General features: G+C 49.4%; 1 long non-coding RNA gene across 1 annotated transcript in view; it reads right to left on the bottom strand.

The window, feature by feature from the left end:
* Positions 1–3,574: 3,574 nt before the first annotated feature.
* Positions 3,575–18,871, bottom strand: part of LOC113932908 — a 32,265-nt gene continuing 16,968 nt past the window's right edge. The window contains exons 2-3 of the long non-coding RNA XR_003523163.1: positions 4,458–4,906; positions 3,575–3,907 (exon numbers count right to left, since the gene is read on the bottom strand). This is a non-coding gene — a long non-coding RNA (uncharacterized LOC113932908). The remainder of the gene's footprint in view (positions 3,908–4,457; positions 4,907–18,871) is intronic.

Below are 18,871 nucleotides of genomic sequence, written 5' to 3'. Positions count from 1 at the left end.
CCCCCCGCCCCGGGGGGGGGATCCTAAGTTGCTGCTTTGGTGCAGGGAGAGGTAGCCGGCTCGGACTCTGCCCACACCCACCTGATACGGGTGCTGGTACGCACGGAGGCTGAGATAAAGAGGGGCCCCGGGGGGAACACTCCATAGAGCTGGAATCTGGGTCTCGAGGCCTCTGTGGCTTTCTTCTGAACTTACCACCAGCCCTGGCTGGAATGTAGATTGTGTTCTTAGTAATGTGTACTGTGAGCTGTCCTCTGTATAATGTATTTTGTAATGTATTTTTCTCATCTACCAAAGGATGAAACAAATAAAATTATTTAAATAGTTTGGCTCTAATAAAATTAATTTTTTTAAGACTTATATTTAGCTAATCTTCACACCCAACGTGGGGCTCAAACACAACCCCGAGATCCAGAGTCACACTCTATACTGACGGAGTCAGCGGGCGCCCCCCAGTGCAACTAAAGGAACAGTGGGGTCCGTGTCCACCGGCACGAAGGGAGGCACAGCTCCTGGGAGTTGGGAGCACCGAGTGGAAGAGAGCCCTCCACCTTTTCCATCCAGTTCAACACTCTCCTTAATGACCTTCATGAAGGGTTGTAAAGGACGTTACAAAGCACAGAGAAAGTTTCAAGGCCCTAACATCCTGAATCGATGCTCTTCTCTCCGCTAGGGAGACAAGGAGAGATGAAACAAGCTCCTCAGGTCGCTGCCCTACACCTCGAGGTGGGGTTCGTGGGGGGCAGCAACGTCTAACCCCACTGCAGCAGGTCTGATGAGGCAGGGCTGGGGAGGGGCTACACAGAAGGATCGACGCCCAACTCCTGAAACATGCCATTTATTCACCAAGGTGATGCCTCTTTTAAGTGCTCCCTGATTCTTCTCTGGAATCTCTTAGGGCAACTTCTATCATGCTCTGGGGGTACACAGAAGAAATGCGGGGAGGAGCCACTGGTGGCCTCCGGCTTCGACCTCATGGAAGCTTCCTGGGTGTGGTACGGGCTCTCAGGCAGAGTTGGGGAGCCCGTGACACGTGGAGACCTCTCTTCTGAGAGGTGAGCTGCAGGCAAGGCCAAATGAGAGTCAAAGCAATCGTGGGCACCGGTGGCCTCTTCACCCCCAAGGCCTCAAAAGTGCACCGTGCTTGAGGACAAGGGAGACAGAACGGGACAGAAGGGGCATGCTGACAGTGGCCGCATTATTTAAACTCGTCAAACATCAGGATGTGTGATTGGAAGAGAGAGAATGAGTCTCAGTGCGAAGGAAGCCCCCCTGCCCACTCCCCCCCCCATAACCTCAGCTTGTTTCTTTAACGGAATGCCAGATGCCAGGTCAAGGTGTGGCGGCATCTGGGCCCAGGCGGCCGGCCCGGGAGCCCCCCCGGGGCGGGAGGGGGGAGGACAGACACAGGGCAGTTACCTCCAAGGTCTAAACACCAGTGATTCTCCCTTTGAGGATGCGATGGATAACCCAGTATGAACTCCAAGTGTCTGCACAGCACGACAAGGAAAGCTGGGTGGCCCGCGGTCAGGCGGAGGAGGCGAGAGGAGGCGGACAAGTCCCTGCCGGTTGGGACGGGCTCCCCAGGCGGGCTGACCCCAGATGTGAGTGCTGCGGCCGTGGGAGGGCAGAGGAAGAGCAAATCAGAGGAGGCCTTACTCCTGTGGCCGGAGTTATGGCAGGGATCCGGGACTGCACATTGTCCAGTGGGAAGTTCTGGGGACGCGAAACTGCTCATTCAACTCTGCACTGAGCGCGTTAGCGGGAGGGCTGGCGGCTGAAAAGCAGAGGCCTTTGCCCGCTGAGCAAGCCGTTCCTCCATGCCGGGAGGGGGGCCGGGCGCCCTTCCCTCACTCGGGCCCCGCCATCCGGTCCCCAACCCCGGGGCCACCTGAATGCATGAAACTGGCCACACAGAGTCGGACCTCAGGTCCGTCCCCAGCTGTCCCATTTTGTTTTTATGAAATGGGAGGAAGTTCCTGTCACCTTTCTGAGCCTTGTTGTCCCCCTCCATAAAGGGGAAAAATGTCAGCCCACCTGATCTCTCAGGGCCACCTCAGCGTCCACACAAGCGCTGAGCACCCCCGACCTGGGGTGGGCACTCTGGCCCCTCTGTCTTGTCTGAGAGCTGCTGTTCGGGGCACAGGGCTCCTCTATGCTCGCCCCCCGTCAACACCCGCCTGGAGCTCCAGGGCCCTGGCCGGGAGCCGGTCTCTCCCCATGCTGGGCAGCAGGGACCCTCTGCATGCAGTGACCCAAGATGACCTCTGGGGGTGCCCCTGCCCACGGGTCCCACGCCCCTTGCTTCCGCACTTGGGTGACAGAGCATTCTCTCACCCGTTCACATCTCACCTAACCCCAACCTTGGCCTCTCCCTCTCAAATGATGTGAAAACGGTCCCTGACAGGTGTCGAGATCTAAAGAAACAGCCCATCAGAAGGCCCCGCCTCCAGCGCTAACGCCCACCAGGGGTTTTCAAATCCTAGTTTTCTTCTCTAATGGAACTCTTTCCCGGGGAAATCAAGCAAAATTCAATGTGCATAACACAGAGGAAAGCTGAGCAGCTCTGGCAGAAGTGGGGGGATGCCTGCCCTCCCCCCCCCCGGTGCCACAGAACTCAGCCTTGGGGCAGCACCGGAGGCCCCTCTAGGGCATGAAACCAATACGCAAGAGGCAGCTCCAAGCACTGGGGACAACAAAGAAGAGACACCAAGAGGTACCCCGAGGAGCTGCCCCTCAGTGTCCCTCCGCCGGCCCCCGATGCCCTCGGTGTCCCTCCGCCGGCCCCCGATGCCCTCGGTGTCCCTCCGCCGGCCCCCGATGCCCTCGGTGTCCCTCCGCCGGCCCCCGATGGCCTTCGGTGTCCTCAGTGTCCCTCCGCCGGCCCCCGATGCCCTCGGTGTCCCTCCGCCGGCCCCCGATGCCCTCGGTGTCCCTCCGCCGGCCCCCGATGCCCTCGGTGTCCCTCCGCCGGCCCCCGATGCCCTCAGTGTCCCTCCGCCGGCCCCCGATGCCCCTCAGCTGTCTCTCTGCTGTCCCCTCCGCCGCCCCCCGACTGTCCTACTGAAGTCCATCAAGTCTCAGAAGGGTAGAGGACAGTCACCTTTCTCCAGCACGATAGGCTGAGTCAGAGGGGGCATGGCTCAGAAGTGGTCACTCCAGGCTGCACCGGGACTGCACTGGGAGGGTAGCCCACCGGCCAGAGCCGACCAGCACGACCACAGGCATCCAGCCTGTCCAGCACCCAGCACCTGGCCAAGGGCGTGAGGAAGGAGAGGACGGTGTTCCACCTGGGGCGGTCACAGCAGCCCCCAGCAAGAGGGCCGGAGGGCAGGGCTGGAAGCAGCAGTTTGTCCCTTCCTGGGGCGCGAAGCGATGTCAGCAGCGGATCTTGGGAGCGGACGCAGCAGAGCATCCGGAGAAGAAAGGAGCGGCTCTGTCTACGGGTCCCAGCCCTGCCGGGCGTGCACCTGTCCCAGGCCGGCCCGCAGTCGCCCAGGCGGCACTCTGTGGCAGAGTCCGAAGGGGAGGGCTGAGCAGCACCCGCGTGTCCCGCCCGGTGCAGAGTCTGCAGGCCACAGGCCTCACCGTCTGCGCCGCATCCCACGTCTGTCTGTCTCCGAAGATGTGGCCTGTGAGGTAGCGCTGTGGATCTGCCCCATGGACCGAGCCGATGCAGGAGGATGAGACCACAACCGGGGACCAGCCCCCGTCACCAGGCTCACCCCAGGAAGGCCCCGTGGGAAGGCCCCGAGGCCCACGCCTCGGTGGTGTGCGTGGCCCAGAAGAAGAGGGTCCGAGGGACGACGCTGGTCACCAGCAGCCCCGCCTCCCCACCGACATTGCGGATGGCAGCCAGCTTAGGTCTCGGAAGCACTCCCTCAGGAGCAGCACAGGGTAGGAGCCTCTGGGGAAGAGCAGGGAAGAGAGAGGGGATCGAATGTGGCAGGAGAGTCACCCTGAGCAGGAGGGCCAGGCCCCAGCCCTGGCAGAGACAGTGACAAGTGCCTTGGGGATCGCCACACAGAGCAAGAAAGCAGGGTGCTGGGGGCACAGGGCCGGGAGGAGGCACAGGGCTCAGTGGGAGAAAACGAGACACGCGGGGCCTGGGGGCAGAGCCCTTACTGGGGGGCTCTGAGCCGGCTGCCGTGACTTGTGGGCCTCTAAACGATGCAGATGTGCACTCTCTGTGACCCAGGACACATCTCTCAGCCCCAGTCACCGCCCCCTGGGTTTAAGCCCTGGCCAGATCTCCCCTGGCACTCCGCTGGGCGGGTGGGGGCATCACAGGCCGGCACTGGGCAGAAAGGGGGACAGATTGGCCTCACAGCCCAGGTCTGATGGAGGACTTCCTGAACACTTTGTCCCCCCCTCCCCGGTACCACCCGTGCCCCACTTGCCAGGGACCGAGCCACGTCCACAGTGGCCTTCAGTGGCTTCGCTACATCTCTGCGTACCTCATTTCCACGGGAACCATGCAGAAGGCTGCCCTCCACGTCTGGGTCTCACAGGATCGCTGGGAGCTTCAGGAGTGAGCTGTGCGTGAGCGAGAAAGCAGATGCCGGAGTCCTGGAGGTGCCTGGGCCATCGCGGGACCACCACACCCCTACCCCCCACAGGCCTCGGCCCTGCCCTCAGAGGTAGAAGACCATGGGTGGTCAAGCTGTTCCTTCCATGTCACAGCCTGCAGACCCTCGGCTGGGTGCAGAGGGTTTGCTGGACGGGTTTTCTGTAATGCAGAAGGCACCCTGGCAGAACCGAGCCCTCCTACACGGAGGGGTCAGCGCCGACCGGAAGGGTGCTGGGGGAGGGGGAGCAGGAGTTGCAAAGACGCGTCCCGGGAACGTGGCGGCTCAGGGTCTCACTGTGCTTTGGCAAGTCCTTGACCAGAAGCTTTCTCCAACACCTAGAACAAGAAAAGGCCTCCCTCAGGAATGGCGGCAACCAGTGATTCATCCATGGGGTCACTCCAAGTGGATTTGGAGAGAGCACCTGTGCTGAGCCAGGGCTGAGCTGACTCCGGGGGCTCCCACCCACTTGCCCCTTTCTTGTCAGGATCCTGAGCCAAACCAAGAAAGTGCATCCGGAAACAGGGAGGTGGGGAGGGCAGCCGCCGCCGGGGGGCTCCCCCAGGACTGACAGTCACATCAGTCCAGGACTGCTTGGCCTGGGAGGTGTGCAGTCCCCTCTCACAGGGAGGAAGAGGGACGACGGTTATGCTGGAGGCCAGGCTGATGGAGAGAGAGGCCTGGTGCCCTGCCAGCTTCCTCGCTGCCCTGGACGGAGAACCCCCACGTATCTGCCCACCGACGCGGCCGACACAGCAATCCCACCCTAAACCCGTAGACACCTTCCTTCTCTCCAGATGGACGGTCCACACCCACTGCTCTCTCCCCGAACTCAGCCGATACCCTCAGATCCCGCACGCAGGTGTCCAGCCCTCATCCATCTCTGGGACCGCACCAGGACGCTAAGACGCGCGCACACACAGCGTGACCGCCACAGAGCAGCTTTCTCCAGCTGAGTCAGGCCACACTGCCCCCCCACCCAGCTACCTCCAGCAAGGCCACCAGCAAGCCAAGCCAGAAATCCCTTGCAAACCAGGCGCTCCTGTACTTCTCTCTGCCCACAGCGCCCTCCCCAACTGGGGCCACAGCAACAGCATCCGGAGACTTCCCTGCTGCCATAGAAGCTCCACGGGCCCCACAGCGCCACCCCACAGACAGCACGGTCTCTTACAAACCACTCAGATCCCATTATTGCCCAGAGTAACACCTTCCAACAACCTCCCACTGTGCTTACACATAAAACCCGAAGTCGCCACTTGGACTCCCCAAGGCCACTGTGATCTGACCCTCCATCCGCAGCTGTCCCCTGTGCCTGCCCTGCCCTGCACCTGCTGTGCCACATAGGGGCAAATGTAGGTGCTCCCCCTGTCTGGAATGTTCTGGAATGTTCTTCCCCTGCTCCTCACAGGGTTAACTCTGACATATCATCCAAACCTCAGCAGAGATAACCTCTTCCCACGAAGATGCTGCCCTTAGAGTCGTCTGAAGAAGTGACAACCCACCCCCCATCACATCGCCTTATCCTAATTCTGTCTGGTACTTGCTATCTGGCGTTTTCTTACTTATTTACTGGTTTACTGTGTGTCTCTTCCCACAGGAACACAAGCACCTCGAGAATACGAGTCATGTCTGTCTTCTGACAGTTACCCTGATTGCTGAGGGAGGGAGCCCCACGGCCCTGAACACCGTCATGTGTGCTGGGCTCTCGGACACAGAGAGCAGGGAAGGATGAGAAATGACCTGGGGCCAGTTCCCCAGCCTCTGAGCCGGGTTTCCTCTCCTGTAGCATGAGTCCCACCGGAGTTGATGTGCGGGTTTGGCGGGCTAGCTTGTTTGGGACAGGACGTGCCGTAGGCGCTTAGCACGTGGAAGCACGTTCTGGGGTCAGTCCTGGCCCAGAGCTGACGGGCTCCTTCGGGCTGAGCTCGTCACCCGGGCGGGACGGGGGACTTGCCCAAGTACACCCGCTGTGGTCGCCAGACCCGTTCATGTAGCAGGGCAGGCAGAGCAGGGCTTGCAGAGGGAGAACCTGCGCACACCAGCGAGCCCCAGATGCAACCTCGGTGCCTGCCGCCCTGCCCCAAGCCGCCACCTCCAGCCACGAGCAGAAGTGTCCCAAGACGGTTCCAAATACCGGCCCAAGAGCCAACAGGCAGCCCTGACTTAAAGCTAAAAATTATCAATACAGAAACATTTAAAACCATTTTTGGTCTAATTATTATTCCCTAATGACTTAAGGGATAAATATAACAATCCCATTTTGACAGTTTGCAAAATTAAGTTTAGAAGAAACTCTGCACGATTATCATCCAACCAGCATAGCGGGCACATCAGCCCGGATAAAACTCGGGGCTCGGGCTGTGCTCCTCACACGAGGCGGCCCCTGGAAGCTGCCAAGACCGGGACGCCCCCTCACCAGCTCCAGCCCGGCCCATTTCAATTCTGTCCTACGGCTGCTAATGGCACCGTGACGCTCACGCCCGGGCCTCGACCGCCGCTGGTGGTCTCCTTACTGTGTCCGGGGCATGTCCACCAGCTGGTCAGGTGTGTGGAGAGGCGCCCCGCTCCGGAGACACTGCTGAGGCTGAGCCGTGCACGAGAAGACACGGGACACAGAAGTTAGCGTCCAGAAAGCTCTGGGGTGGAGGGGTGTCCATCCCGTCCCGACACAGCCCAGGGAGAAACCCTCCCGGCAGTCTGGGCAGGGGTGCAGCCTCACACAACACGGAGCACAGCGGCGGCCTCCCTGCAGCCCCTGAGTCCCCGGACTGCCAGGCACAGGCCTGGCGCTGGTCACTCTTGAGGCCCGTGTGCCCTTGGGGACTGCACGTGAGGCCACCTGAAGGGCACGTCCTGGTGGAAATTTCACATTTACAGCAGTGACCCTCAACCTCTCCCTGTCAGCCAGGTAAGGCTCGCACATGACCGAGATGCCAGACACAGGCCTCGTTTGTCCTCAGGGAGCCCACACTGAGTCGCTCCACAAACGTGTGTGTCCCAGACGCTGCAGCACAAAGAGCTATGATGTCGGGGGGCCACAGGACGATGGAGAAACACAAGGCAAGGAGAGGGGGGAGGGGGCCGGGGGCGCCCCAGGGGGCAGGGGGTGACAGCAGAAAACATACCTGAATGAAGGGAGGAGGCAAACCCCATACACGTGGGGGAAGAGCCTCCGGGCTGACACAGCAGGTGCAGAGGCCTCCGGTCGGGGAGACCGGTCTTCCTGCTTCTGCGTGGCCCCGACTCCATTCTTCAGGGCGGCTTTGAACCCGGGTGGCTGGGTGCTGAGTACACAGTGGCACATCCACAGGGCAGAACACAACCAGATCCGCCCGGGGCCACGGAGGGGGACCGCCTGATGGCTGCGAACACACAGCCTTCTGCGCAGCTGAAACGCTCCATGTGTGGCTGGTGACCATGCGTCCACCTGTCACGATGGGTTCAGTTTACTCCACGTAAAGAATACTTCAATTAATGTACTTATGTATCTTATGTATTTAGTGGTTCGGTAGGGTTGATTTTTTATGCGAATTGGTTAGACCTGGTCATGTGTCCCTGCCAAACCTTCCAGTGCTCCCATTTTGACGTAACTATGGAAAAGCCAAATGCCGCCGAGTCATTATATGTCATGAAAACAAAAAAGTTTTAATATTTATAAAGTTGTGCTTATGATTATTTTTATTCTTATGTGACCTTCTCCAGGAACTGACTGCTTTTTTCTTCCTCCACCCACTTGGGTTTCCTGCGATCTCTGGCAGCACCTCCCTGATCCGTTCACTTTTCTCCATGCAGACATCACTCCGGCATCTCACCCACCCTGCTCCGTCCAGGACTGATGCTGCCCGAGCCCTCACTTTGGGGCTTACTGGCTCATGTTATTGGAGCACATCTCTCCATCGCTTTTTGAGAACAAGTATGTGGGTCACACAGTCTTTGAGACCCTACCTTTCTGAACAAGTCCTAATTTTACCTTTATTCTAGAGTAATTTAAGAATAGATTTGAGTTTGGACATGATGTCATGCAAAATTCAATGATACTCCCCAATACCATACCCATTAATGTGGATTCTCTCTCTGAGGCTGTAGCAAATATTCTAAAATATTTCCATACCATGTCTTGGCATAGGTTTTCATTTTCCCATTTATTAGCTTGGGTCCTTGCCGACTGCTTTCATCCTGAAAACTCATATCCATCCCTTCTAGGGAACTTGGGTCCTTGCTCCGTATTTCCTCCCCCGTGCTAACCTGCACTCTTCCTGAATGTGCACGCTGCCCACGGAAGCTGATCCTTTCATTTTACCTTTTCTCTTCTCTACAATAATTCTACTACAAAATATTTCAACTGATACATCCCCTCCCCAAAAAGCAATAAGAAAACTTGACAAAATTGTCAAAAACCACCATCTTAGGATTCTGGAGGTTGACCAGAAGCATACAGCACGACGCCCGGCCCCTTCAGATGACAGCCGCAGCAGGTGGGCAAAGCCCTGAAAACCAGCAGCTTTGGGGCAGACGGTGGAGAAGCCTCACGAGCCCATGTGGTCGGAACCAGCCTGTGCCTCGGAGACCAGCAGAGGGGAGGGTGGACTCAGCCACCTGAGGACGCAATGAGGCTCTCACACCTCCTGCTCTATGGTGAAATGCCTATTCCCAGCTCCTACCCAAACTTCTGGCAGGTTGTTTCCTTTTCTCGTTGATTTCCAGTTTTTATTTTGCTTGTTTTTAAAAATCATTCTAGATCTTAATCCAGCGGCCGAAGAACAGTTTGGTAAAGGGCAAGAATAAATACTTGAGGCTTTGCAAGCTTACGGTCTCTGCGCTGCTACTGCTCAGCAGTGGAGATGGTGTGTGAATGGGTGAGACTGTTTTCCAATAAAGCTTTATTTGTAGACATTGAAATTTGAATTTCATATACTTTTCATGTGTCATAAAATAATATTCTTTTGAAAAATTTCTCCCTAACCATTAAAAAATGTAAAAACCATTCTTAGAAATTTCTACCCTGGGAAGATGGTATAAATGGACCTTTTCTTATTCCTTCTGCTAAAAACCTGGATATTAAATATAAATCAAACATAAGACAACTATGACCTTGGGACCAAGAGACAACATGGTGATGAATTCCCTGGGTTTTCTTCTCGCCTCCTATATCCCAGACTTAGAATTGAAGAACCCACAAGCACCAACAGGCACAGACAAAAAAAAAAAAAAAAAAAACCAACAAAAGCCTGCTCTCTCCAGCCAAAGGGCTGGAAATAGGGGCAGCCTCACATGGCAGAAAACTTTTTTTTAAAAAAAGATTTATTTAGGCGCACCTGGGTTGCTCAGTTGGTTAAGCGACTGCCTTCGGCTCAGGTCATGGTCCCAGGGTCCTGGGATCGAGCCCCGCATCGGGCTCCCTGCTCAGCGGGAAGCCTGCTTCTCCCTCTCCCACTCCCCCTGCTTGTGTTCCCTCTCTCGCTGTGTCTTTTTCTGTCAAATTAATAAATAAAATCTTTTAAAAATATATTTATTTATTTATTTATTAGAGGGGGAAGGGCCAGAGGGAGAAGGAGAAAATCTAAGCAGACTCTACACTGAGGATGGAGTCCAATGTGGGGCTCGATCCCACGACCCTGAGATCATGACCTGAGCTGAAATCAAGAGTCAGATGCTTTACTGACTTGAGCCACCCAGGTGCCCCCTGACAAACATTTTAAAGCAAGCATGATAAAATACTTCAACAAACAATTACAAATACTCTTTAAAAAAATGAAAAAATAAAAACCCTCAGGAAAGAAACAAAGTCTCAGGGGAAAAAGGTATAAAAAATGGGGAAATTGGAATTGAAAAATACAATAACTGAAATTTTTTAAAAAAATAGATAAACTCAACAACAGAATTGAGGAGACAGGAAATAACCAGTGACTAGAAGAGAGAACACTGAAATTATATATATAATCTGAATAGCCGAAAGATTTCTAAAACCTACACCTTCAGAAAGCTGTGTGAACCCAGAGCAGCATAAATTCAAAGAAATCCATGCCAAAACACATCATCATTAAACTTCTGAAAACCAAGGACCAAGAAAAAATCTTGAAAGTGAAATGACACCATATATAAGAAAAACGATTTGAATGACAGTGGATTTCTCATCAGAAACCATGGAGGCCAGAAGAAAGTGACATACTATTTCTCAAGTGCTAAAAGAAAAGATCTGTATACCTAGTAAAAATATCCTTCAGGAATGAAGGGGAAATTAAGACATTCTCAAATGAAGGAAAAATAAGAATTTGTCATCAGCAGACCTACCCTAAAAAAACAGGCCAAAGGAAGTCCTCTAAATGAAGAGGAAATGATAAAAGAAGGAACCTTGAAACATCAGGAAATAAGAAAGAACATGGTAAGAAAAAATATGGGTAAATACAATAAGTTTTCCTTCCCTTGAGTTTTCTGAATTATATTTGACAGTTGAAACAAAAACTATAGGGCACCTGGGTGGCTCAGTCATTAGACGTCTGCCTTCAGCTCAGGTCATGATCCCGGGGTCCTGGGATTGAGTCCCACGTCGGGTTCGCTGCTCCGCAGGGAGCCTGCTTCTCCCTCTCGCACTCCCCCTGCTTGTGTTCCTGCTCTTGCTTTCTCTCTCTCTGTCAAATAAATAAATAAAATCTTTAAAAAAAAAAAAGAAACAAAAACTATAACACTTTCTGTTATGGTTCGAAATGATATGGTTCGATAATGAACACAGAGGAGATTTTTAAGACAATTACATTATAAGCAAGGAGAGTAAAGGGAAGTAAGGTTTCTATACTTCATTCAAGTGAATAAAGTCAACAAACATAGACTATGATAAGTTAAGTATAAATAATGTAACATTTTCAGTTTTAAGATTTAAAAACACTACAGATAAATCAAAATTGAATTATAAAAAAAAGTCCACATGAACTATAGGAAAATAGAGAAATAAAACAGAAAATAAAATGTGGACTTGAACTCTAACATATCAATGATTATGTTAAATGTAAATGGTCTAAAAAAATACCAATTTAAAGACACAGATTGTCCATGTGGATTAAAAAACATGATCCAGACTAGTTTAAGAAGACTGGCTGAAGCTCTGCCCACACAATCTGTGGGCGGAAAAGCACCACTTGCTACCGGAGAGGATGATGATGAAGTCCCAGATCTTGTGGAGAATTTTGATGAAGCTTCCAAGAATGAAGCAAACTGAATTGAGTCAACTTCTGAAGAAGATAAAACTTGAAATTACTAGGAGCTGCTATTTTATATTATGACTGCTTTTTAAAATTTTGTTCATGGATCTGATAAAATCTAGATCTCTAATATTTTTAAGCCCAAGTCCCTTGGACACTGCAGCTCTTCTCAGTTTTTACTTATACACAATTCATTCTTTGCAGCTAATTAAGCTGAAGAAGCCTGGGAATAAAGTTTGAAACAAGGTTAATAAAGTTCTTTGCCTAGGGGAAAAAAAAATGACCCAACTATATGATGTCTACAAAAAGCTCACTTCAAATATAATGATATATTTTAAAGTAAAAAGATAGGAAAATAAAATAAGATGATAGGAAAAGATATGCCATGCAAACATTACACAAAGGAAAGAAAACATAGCTATATTAATATCAGATAAAACAGACCTCAAAGTAGAATCACTAAAAAAATCACAGAGAGGGATACTATATAATTATAAAAGATCACTCCACCAAGAACACACAGCAATCCTAAATGTGTACACACCAAACAAGAGAGCTTCAAAATATATGATGCAAAAACTAATCGAATTGAAAGAAGAAATACACAAATCCACAATTATAATTGCAGATTTCAACACCCCTCTCTCAACAACCGACAGAACAACTAGACAGAACATCAGTAAGGATACAGAACTCAACAATACCATTAACCAACATGATCCAATCAACATGTATAGGACACTGACCAACAGCAGAATACATATCTTTTCTTTCTTATTTATTTATTTATTTTTAAAGATTTTATTTATTTATTTGACAGAGACACAGCTAGAGAGGGAACACAAGCAGGGGGAGTGGGAGAGGGAGAAGCAGGCTTCCCGCGGAGCAGGGAGCCTGGCGCGGGGCTCGATCCCAGGACCCTGGGATCATGACCTGAGCCCAAGGCAGACCCTTAACGACTGAGCCACCCAGGCGCCCCAATACATATCTTTTCAAGCGCCCACAGAACATAAACCAAGAAGGCTAAACCCTGGGCTGTGAAATAAGTCTCAATAAATGTAAAAGTATTTAAGTCACATACAGTATACTGTCTGCCACAATAGAATTAAATCAGAAATCAATAGCAGAAACTATATGGAAATCTCCAAATATTTGGAAACTAAGTAACACACTTCAGAATAACCCACAGAATGAAGAAGTCATAAGGAAAACTAGAAAATATTTTGAACTGAATGAAAATGAAAACACAACACAAAATAAAAAGCAATATCAACATGTATGGGATACAGGTAAAGCATCACCTAAAGAGAAATTTATAGCATTAAAAGCCTATATTAGGAAATAAGGAAGCTTAGAAATTAATGACCTCAGCTTTGACACTAAAGGAGAAACAAAAGAAGAAAAGCAAATGAAACCCAAAGAAAACAGAACAAAGTAACTAATTAAGAAAAGCAGAGATCAATGGAATTGAAAACAGAAAAACAATAGAGAAAATCAATGAAACAAAGAACTGGCTCTTTGTAGGGATCAACAAAATTAATAAACATCCAGCAAGACTGGATGAAAAGAAAAAGAGAGGACACAAATTACCAATATCAGGAACAAAACAGGGTGGCTGTCACTGCAGACACCGCAGACGCCTGAAGAATAATGAGGGAATACTAAGATCAGCTCCGCACATAACTACAAGCACCAACGTCAAGTCAGACAATTTAGCAAGATGTACCGCTTCCTCAAGGACTCACAACCACCACATCTCACCCAGTCTGAAATCGATCCTTAGAATAGCCCCTTAACTATTAAAGAAATTGAACTCATAATTAAAAGCCTTCCAAAAAAGAAATACCCAAGCCCAGATAATTTTACTAGAGAATTCTACTGAACACAATCAAAGAAAAATTAACATCAGTTCTACACAGTCTCTTCTCAGTGGAGGAAATATTTCCTCCAATTCATTTTAGGTAAGTAGTTATCACCGTAATACTAAAACCAAAGACAGTACAAAACAACAACAACAAAAAAAATACAGACCAATATCCTTCATGAAAAAAATGCAAAAATCCTTAACAAAGCCTTAGAAATTAGAAATCCTTAACCAATAGAATTTAGCAATATATAAAAATAATTATACACCATGACCAAGTGGGGTTTATTTCAGGAATACAAAGCAGGTTCAATATTTGAAAAAGCAATCATTATAATCCACCATATTAACCAGCTAAAGAAGAAAAACCACATGATCATATCACCCAATACAGAAAAAGCACTTGACAAAATTCAACATCTGTTATAGGTTGAATTATGTCCCCCCAAAAGGATATGTTGCAGTCTTAACCCCCAGGCACATCAAAATGTGACCTTGCTTGGAAACAGGGTCTTGACAGAGGTGGTCAGGTTAAAATGAAGCCACTAGGGTGGGTCCTAATCCCATATGACTATGTCCTTATGAAAAAAGGAAAGTTGGACCGAGAGACAGAGGAAAGTGACCTGAAGACAGAGGATTCCACGTGGAAACAAGACTGGAATGATGCCCCACAAGCGAAGAACACCGAAGGCTGCTAACAGGTGGCTGAGAGCCAAGGAGAGGTGAGGAATGACTCCCCCACAGGCTTCAGAGGGAACCTGGACTTGCTGACACCTTGATTTTGGACTTATAGCCTCCAGAACCATGAGATAAATTTCTGTTGTTCTAAGCCATCCAGTTTGTGGGGTTTTTTTTAATATTTATTTATTTGAGTGAGAGACAGAGAGATAGAAAGTGCATGCAAGAGAGAGCATGGGGGGGAGCAGAGGGAGAAGCAGGCTTCCCGCCGAGCAGGGAGCCCGATGCGGGGCTCCATCCCAGGACCCTGGGGTCATGACCTGAGCCGAAGGCAGACGCTTAACGACTGAGCCACCCAGGCACCCCCCATTCATGATTTAAAAACAAAACAAAACAAAACAACTCTCCGAAAAACAAGAACAGAAAAGAACTTCTGCAACTTGATAAAGAACACCAACAAAAACTACGGATGACGCTATATTTCATTGTGAGAGTGCCCGCCATCCTGAGAGAATGAAAAAAGAACGCCCACGCTCACTGCTCTAATTCAACACAGAGCTGCACATGTGAGCCAGGAGTAAGGCAAGAAAAATAACAGAAGGCTGATGGATCAGAAAGGAAAACATAAAACTGGTCCTATTTACAAATTATGTGATTGTCAACATAGAAAAACTGACACACAGGGGCACCTGGGTGGCACGGTCGGTTGAGCGTCCAACTCTTGATTTCCGCTCAAGTCACGATCGCAGGGTCATGAGATCGAGTCCCATGGTGGGCTCCGTGCTCAGTGGGGAGTCTGCTTCTCTCCTCCTCCCTCTGCCCCTCATGGCCCCCCCAAAATAAATAAACAAATCTTAAAAAAAAAAGAAGAAGAAGAAAAGGAAAGAAAAATTGACATACAGGTTTAAAACAATTCCTGTCAAAATCCCAGCCACATTTTTGTAGGCATAGGCCAGGTTATTCCAAAAATTTATAGGCAAAGGAACCAGAAGAGCTAAAACAATTTTGAAAAAGAAAAATAAAGTGAGAGCAGTCAGTCCTCCCAATTTCAATACTTTTCAAACAACCACAGCGACCAAGACTCTGTGATTTTGCTGAAGGTACAGATCCATAGATCAGTGCAACGAACTGAGAATGCAGAAACAAATCTACACAAATATGCCCAATGGATTCTTGATAAAGCTGTGAAAGCAATTTAATAGAGGAAATACAATCTTTTCAACAAATGGTGCTAGAGCAATTAGACATCTATAGGCCAAAGCAAGAAAGAGTTCGGGAAGGAAGGAAGGAGGGGAGGGAGGGAGGGAGGAAGGAACTCACCCTAAGTTTCACAGCTTATACAAAAATTAACTCAAAATGGATTGTGGGCTTAAAAAATGTAAAACAATATAGCTTTTAGAAAAAAAATAACAGAATCTTAGGGATCTAGGGCTGGCCAAAATATCTTAGTCTTGACAATGAAAGCACCATTCATAATAGAAAAAACTGATAAATTGGACTTTATTACAATTAAAAACTTTTGTCTGTAAAAGAAACAAACAAACCCTGTTAAGAGGATGAAAAATGAGCTAGAGTGGGACAAAAATATCTGCAAACCACATACCCACAAAGAACTAGTATCCAGAATATATAAAGAGCTCTCAAAACTCAACAACAACAGAAAACAATCCAATTAGAAAGTGGGCAAAAGAAACAAAGAGCTACTTTGTTGGAGAGGACACTCAGTACAGATGGCAGATAAGCACAGGAAAAGACGTGCAACACCATTAGTATCAGGGAAATGCGATGAAAAGCACAATATGATATCACTACACACCAATAAAACGCAGTGACAAGTGACAGCACCAGTGCTGGAGGACGCAGCCCTCAGACGTTCCCAGCAGGGACGGAAAACCCCACAGCCACTCTGAACACAGTTCGTCTGTTCCTTAGAAAAGTACACCTGCCACGACCTTCCACTCAGCAACTACAGTTCCAGGCATTCATAGCACAGAAACAGACTCTCCGTGAACGTTTATAGCAACTGTGTTTGTTAATAGCCCGAAACTGGAAACCCTCCAGACGTCCCTCGGCGGGGGCCTGGCTACAAACTGCAGTCCGCCCCTACCGGGGACTGCGACTCGGCATTCCACGGGAATAATCGTTGCTTTTGCAACAACTGGGATCACTCTCCAAAAAGTGATGCTGAGTGAAAAGAGCCAGTCCCGAAAGGGTACATACCGTATTAGGTCATTGACATAACATTCTTGATGTCACAATATTATACAAATGGAGAACGGATTAGTTGTTGCCAGGGGTCAAGGTGGGGAAGGGGACCAGAGGGAAGAGGGTGTGTGTATAGAAAGTAACCTCGGCAGGAGGCTTCATCTTCACTGTACCCGGGGTGATTCTGTTTCGAAAGATGTTACCACCGGAAAAACTCTTGGGAAAGAGTACACTGGATATCTCTGTACTATTTCTCTTCTTTTTTTTTTTAAGATTTTATTTATTTGACAGAGAGAGACACAGCGGGAGAGGGAACACAAGCAGGGGGAGTGGGAGAGGGAGAAGCAGGCTTCCCGCGGAGCAGGGAGCCTGGCGCGGGGCTCGATCCCAGGACCCCGGGACCACGACCTGAGCTGAAGGCAGACGCTTAATGACTGAGCCACCCAGGCGCCCCTCTCTGTACTATTTCTTATTACTGCATGTGAATCTACCATTATCTCCCCCCCGCAAAAAAAAAGTTTACCTAAAAGAAAAAAAAAAGCCTTCTTAGCTTGCTAGCCATATGAGAACAGGCAGTGGGCTCGACTTGAACCACCAGCGTCGATTGCAGACCTCCTTCCCCATCCTCTGTTGGTTATATTGTTGCAAATGTGTGCTCCCAGCTTTGGGCTTGAATTTATCTTCCTTCATATTATCTTTCAAATGATAAGCTCTTAATTTTAATTCACGCATCTTTTCCGTTTCAATGAACTCTTTATGCCTTAACAAATCTCATCCTACTCTGAGGCCACAGATATTCTACATAATTTTCTAAAAGTTTTAGAGTTTTGTTTTTCATATTAAGTCTCTAGGCAATCTAGCTTATTGTTGTGCCAGAGGTAATGTAGGATGTAATTTCTTATTTTTCTACTTGAATATGCAATTGTCCGTTCAGTAACTGATGTGTTCCCCCATTCACCAGAGACTCACAACTCCTCAAGAGTAAAAAGTAGTTTGCATTTGCATGAGCCCCTTCTGGGCTCTCTATTGTAGTTTATTGGTCCAACTGTCTATTCTAGGCTAATACCACGTCTTCTTGTAGGGCAAGGCCTCCCATCTTCCTTTTCAGGAAGAAGTGTGGTTTTTTTTTTTTTTTAAGATGAGAGAGAGAGCGCGCGCGAGAGAGCACGAGCAGGGGGAGTGGCAGAGGGAGAAGCAGACTCCCCGCTGAGCAGCGAGCCCCAATGCCGGGCTCGATCCCAGGACCCTGAGATCATGACCTGAGCTGAAGGCAGACTCTTAACCAACTGAGCCACCAGGCGCCTCTCACATTGGTTTTGAAAACAATACACTGTAAGAAATATGCATATTTCTTTTGAGTTTCCAAATTTATTATGTTGTATTACATTTTACCAGCTGGATCTACAGTTAGGATCTCTTTTTTTGTCCTTTTTTCTTGATTAGTCACACAGTTTTTTCTATTTCATTCATCTCTTTAAAGAATGAAGCTGTGGCTTTATTGATCTCTTCTACTGTAGCTTTGTTCCTCATGCTTCCCCCACCCCCTTGGCTTTGTGGAGGTATAACTAGCATATGACTACAGTTCTATGTAGAAAATTTTAAATTTTAGAAAACTTTGCTTTTAAAATTTGTGCCTGTTCTCTACTTAGTTTATTTTTACTTTTTTTTTTTTTTAGATTTTATTTATTCATTTGACAGAGAGAGACACAGCGAGAGAGGGAACACAAGCAGGGGGAGTGGGAGAGGGAGAAGCAGGCTTCCCGCCGAGCAGGGAGCCCGATGCGGGGCTCGATCCCAGGACCCCGGGATCATGACCTGAGCCGAAGGCAGATGCTTAACGACTGAGCCACCCAGGCGCCCCGGGTTTATTTTTACTTTTTAACTACTTCTTTAGTCCACTCTTAGCTTCTGAACTTTCAGCCTGTCTTTCTGCGCACCCAAGCATTCAGTGCCGGGCATATCCCTGGCAGTCCTGCTCAGACTCTGACCCACAACCCCAGAAGGCAAGGATTCTCCTTGTTGCTCAGTTCTCAGTTTTACATTTCTGTCATGATTTCTTCTTTGACCCATGTGTTGTTGACTTACGGATGTGTTTTTCCAAATGTATGGCGATTTGTGTTCATCTTGCAATTACTTTCTTCTCACGTCAAGGCATCTGGAGTGGTCCCGGGAAAGCACGTCCGTCCCCCACGGGAGGCAGGCCAGCCCCGCCACACTGGTGCCTGGTGCCTGACTACAGCATGTTAGAACCTACTCTCCCACCCCCAACCTGGACACGACGTAGGAAGTAACCATCTCTGGCACAGGCTGACCACAGCACACAGAGAGGGCAACGTGTCTGAGGAAAGGGAAATGCGCTA

This window comes from Zalophus californianus, chromosome 10 (genome assembly GCF_009762305.2).
Source record: "Zalophus californianus isolate mZalCal1 chromosome 10, mZalCal1.pri.v2, whole genome shotgun sequence".
Classification (NCBI taxonomy): domain Eukaryota; kingdom Metazoa; phylum Chordata; class Mammalia; order Carnivora; family Otariidae; genus Zalophus; species Zalophus californianus.
This window is presented reverse-complemented; position numbering and strand designations above follow the sequence as displayed.